The 5,110-nt window shown below is 34.4% G+C and overlaps 1 pseudogene; it reads right to left on the reverse strand.

Annotated features, from left to right (window-relative positions):
* Window positions 1-3,634: 3,634 nt before the first annotated feature.
* On the reverse strand, window positions 3,635-3,786 carry LOC115063257 (annotated as a pseudogene).
* Window positions 3,787-5,110: the final 1,324 nt, after the last annotated feature.

Raw genomic sequence — 5,110 nt, forward strand, 5'->3', positions numbered from 1 at the left:
CCTACCTTAGAGTACAGCATTCCAGGCCTTTCTGGCTTTAAAAGTTTATTTTCAGTAACTGGTGTTGTTTTTCAATGCCTGGCACTGAAGGTATGTTGACCTTTCTCTGTTATCACTTTAAATGGTCTTCATTCTGGTTTTTGTAATATTTTACTACAATAAGACCAGGAAAATTTCCTTTTCTTTTTTTTCTGGTGCTCTGTAGGCCTGTTGCACCTAAATAGGCAACTCATTCTCTAGTTTTGAGAATATGTTTTTTCTGAACATACTCATTTTTGCTATAACTATAGCATTGCATTCTCCTCTTTCTTCTATGTCCATGTTTCAGAGATTAGTTCTTTTCCTAGTAGCTCAAAACCTTCTCATGCACCATTCATATTTTTGTTTTGTTCATTGATTTTTATTAAGTGATCCTATTCCTCTAGTTTGTTACCTATCACTTTTTCTGTTTTTCATTATGGCATTTGGCTAGGTATTTTATTGTGTTTTTTAATGGGAATTTTAGATTTGTAATTCACATTATTGTTTCGGATAGTGTCTTGAAAAATAATTCAAATTTTATTATTTGTCTTAAATTGACTTTCTTATGCACCTCATTGTCATGGCCTCCTTTGAACACAGTTAAGGTATTCAAAGTGTGCTAATTCACAGCATGGTTGAGATATCAGTTTCCCCTTTGTGTTTGTGACCCGAGGCTACAACATCTTTTCCATGCCTTCTAGTTATCAATTACATTCTATAGATATTAATATCCTGGGTAAAATCTTGGATTTTTTTTTTCCTGGCAGTGTGGACTAATTCTTTCTCAAAAGGGTGTTTAAAAACAGTAGGAAGTTCCCAACAAGGTAATCAGCAATGTTTTGGATTAGTCTGGGTCTCACATCCATGGGTACTAGCTAGACATTTCTTTATAGGGAGCGGGGTAAGCATTAGTGAGTCCCAAATGAAGAGAGAAGGATCAAAAAGAGGTCAAAATCTGGAAATATGGTTTCAGGTGGCTAGAATGGAAAGAGGCTTTGAAGGTAATCTAATTGTGTCTCCAAGACAGGTGGATAGGAGATAGGTCATAGCTAAGGAAATATGAGAAACAGCAAGAGGAAAAATGAGGAGGTAGTGGCTTCTGGAAGACATCATCTGGTTGCCTAGAGTGAGATGAGGACATTGTGAAGGAAATCTCATGTAGTATTAGCTTTTTCATCACACCAATTATGTGAACAGGAAAGTTTCTGGTAGCAAGAGGACATCAACCTAAGAACTGCTATCCTAAATATGATAATGGAGTAAATAGGAAATACTCTTGTATTCATTTTTCCAGGATAGGCATTGATGAGCATGTTGTCAATAGTGTAGGCAATAAGTTCAAGAATCAATAAATGTAACTTTACAGATATTTAAAAAAATATAAAATAAAGACAACTATTTGAATGAAAAGGTACTTAGAGAGTTGGAAAAATATTTACCACCTATAAATTTGAGAGGTTTAATATCTAGAATGTACAAGGATATCAAAAATATAAATATCAAAAATAAGTAACCCAATTAAAATAGAATATGGAACTAAACAATGTTCTTAAAATATGAAGTAGAAATGACTAAGAAACATTATAAAATGTACAACATCCTTAGCCATCAGGGAAACATCAATTAAAACTACTTTGAGAGTCCATATTAACCCAATATGAATGACATAAGCAGTAAACAAACAATATGAGCAAGAACAAAATCAAATTAAGACAAAAGTTGGCATGTGTCTTAGAAAGGGGAAACATTTATTCCCTGCTGGGATGAGTGTAAACTGATGAGTCTACATGAGAATTAATGTGGACGTTCTACAGAAATCTGAAACTAGATCTACCAAATGATTCAGCTCTATCAGTCTTGGGAATATAAGGGAAAATCACTAGACATCCTATTCCACAAATAAATGTTTATCTATATCCATTGTTGTTATATTCAAAATAGGTAGAAAAATAATAAAAGTAGACTCACATAAACTGATGAACAGATAATACAAATATGGTATATTTCCACAATAGAATTGTATTCATTAGAAATATGAAAGTATATAATTCTCAGGTAATGTATAGAATTAGAATCATTCTGATTGAAGAAGCACAGACCCATAAAGATGGATGTTTAATATTTTCTCTCATTTGTGGGTATTGCCCTTGAATCTTCAGATGTGTGAGTTTCATTTGAATTATCTATTAGAATCAGGAAACATTTTCAATGGAGGGGAGACTGAATGGAACAATATAGAGATTGAATAATGGAATAGGAAAGGAAAAATTAGGATGTAGGATAGGAGTCAATGTATATGTAGGATTAAGGAGAAGGATAAATTATACTTTCAGCTAATTTAAATGAATACAAAAAGGATTAATGTGGATTTCCCATATAATATGATAACAATTATATTACTAGATAAGAAAGGCTTTCAAATCCTTTTATTTGTGACAGGAATGTGTAACCAGTTCTGGAGTTGTTGGCAAGTAAGATTCCATAAACCTTCCAAACATTGCAGGTTATTACCAGTTTTATTCTTTACATTCCAGAAATCCATGATAATACCTCACTATTTAAGACACCATATATATAAGTCATAAAAATGGAGAAACCAAGCTGATACTGACATGGAAGCTTCATTCCTAGTGGATAGCTTCAGTAGGAATGGAAGGTCCTATGAATGCTACTAGAAAATAAAAGTATCAATCTAATACAGCTGTGAACTGGAGAAATAAAACACAAACTTGCCTGGCAGGTCATACCTACTTACATAATTGTAGCATTAAAATAATGGTAGTAAGCAATTTCATTATCATTGGATCTAAGTCCTGTAACTAACCCTTACCTAGCACCAGTATCCAGCCAAGAACCCATAGCTAAGCAAGTCATAGACCTTCAGGGAGAAACTTCTAATTATTCATCTAAATACATTTAGTATTAAGTTGATTCCTAGTGACTAGTCATCATTCAGAAAGATCAGTGTATCTTTCAACCCTTATTGGTGATGCTTCTAATTATACTAGATGGTGATTAACAGGTACATCAGCACAGAATCACAGAAATAAATTATGTAAAATATCAAACCTTAAATCGAATATATGTACTACATCTCCTCCCAAGTCTCAGTTATTATTGCAGAAGAAATGATGAGAAGAATGTAAACTTCAGAGGTAAGGAATGACTACAAAGAAGGTGTCTTCTAGACACTATAGGGAAGCTGTGCATAGGAACCTACAGAAATTGCAATAGTGTACAAAGATCCTGTTCAAACCTGGGCAAACACACTTCCTTCATTGAAAAGTTGCAATGGGTCATTGTCCAACCAGTAGATGAGTAATTTTGAGCATTTGGGAGCTTTCTGGAGAGGGAGAGTCAGTTTCCTTTAGTGGTATGACCCCTTGTAGATTTACCATATTTCAGAGAAGACCCTACACTGAAGAGAATTGGGGAAAGACAAATGAACTTGATAGGTTTAAAAATAAAAATGAAAACTCAGAGTCAGGTAAGGATGCTGAAGATAAATATAGGAGGAGTTTTGGATATGGGTGTATATGACCCAAATACACTATATGAAATGATTAATGTGTTATTAAAAGTTAAAAATCAATTGGATCAAAATAAATATGCTAATGATACATTTCTATACTCTATAAGAAATAGAGGCTACATCCAAATCTAATATATGGCAAGGAACCATCAATTAAGGTAAAGTAATTGACATTGAAACTAAATGAATAACACAGACTTCACTTGATCTTAGCCAAAAGGCCGAGAAGCGATATAACACAGACTTAATAAAACAGTTTTTTCTTTGAAAAACAGCATGAATGAGTATATACTGAAAATATTTCTTTAAATCACCACATCAAGAACCCAAACAATGGACAGAAGATGCTGACCCCTGTGGTTGAATTAGGGAAAGCTGAAAGAAACTGAGGAGGAGGGTGACCCTGTAGGAGGACCAGAAGTCTCAATTTTTCTGGAACACTGAGATCTCTCAAACACTGGACCACTAAATAGGCATCATATATCATTTGATATGAGACCCCAAACACATACTCAGTAGAAGAATGCTGGGTATGTGTTCATTCAGTGATGATGCACCTACCCCTCAAGAGACTGGAGGCCACAGGGAGTTTAGAGGTCAGGTGAGGTTGGGGGTGGGGACATCCACGGGGTAACAGGGGGTGGGGAGGTGGTATCAGAAGGTGGACAGGGGAGATTAATATATGGAGTATAAATAAATAAATAAATAAATAAGAAGTAGCATTAAGATGGATGGATACTGCAAAGGTAGTGAAAACCTGTTGCTGATAAACATAAAAGGACATGAATCATCTACAAATCTACACCCAAGTTCACATAGATTGAGATATGTCATTAATTATTTCTCTCAGGATCATGTTTTTTATTATTATATATTTAAATGTCAAATGCTGCACCAGCCCTAGTCCCCCAAGCCCAGAGTTTTTCACCCCATCCCACCTCTTTTTTGCCCCTGAGAGGATAACACACACACTTTCTGGGCATCCTCTTCCTATGGGGCATCATGTCTCTACAGGACTAAGTGAATCCTTCCCCACTGGGGTCAGACAAGGTATTCAGTCCTGTGCCACATAATTTAGTTCAATGATTACGTATCAAATAATTTCTCGTGGAAGAAATTATCCATAGATTTAAGGGTACAACTCTGATAAATATCCACAGATCTTAGAGAATATATAATTTTGAATTACTATCAACTGTTTTATTGTACTGAATAAAATGCTGCTCTCAACTGGGTTACTAAGAAGAATACAAAAACCAAAACAAATGTGTAGTGGTGACCTGCTGCATTAAAAGATCAGAGTCTTGTCCCTTAAGGGCATTTTGTTTTAAGGATTCTCTAGTCATTATTCAATATTTATACTTATTTAACTTCAGTTAATATCACAGGCACTAACAGTCAATTAATTTACAACTCTTAGGAGAGAAATGAGGGTATTGGATAAAGAATTCTCCACTGTACCTATGTTTGATAGTTCAGAATTGATCTTTAGAATACAGATATGTCTTACAAATTGTAATTTTAAACTTATTTTGAATAACATCAACTAATGTGTTC

This window comes from Mus pahari, chromosome X (genome assembly GCF_900095145.1).
Source record: "Mus pahari chromosome X, PAHARI_EIJ_v1.1, whole genome shotgun sequence".
NCBI lineage: Eukaryota > Metazoa > Chordata > Mammalia > Rodentia > Muridae > Mus > Mus pahari.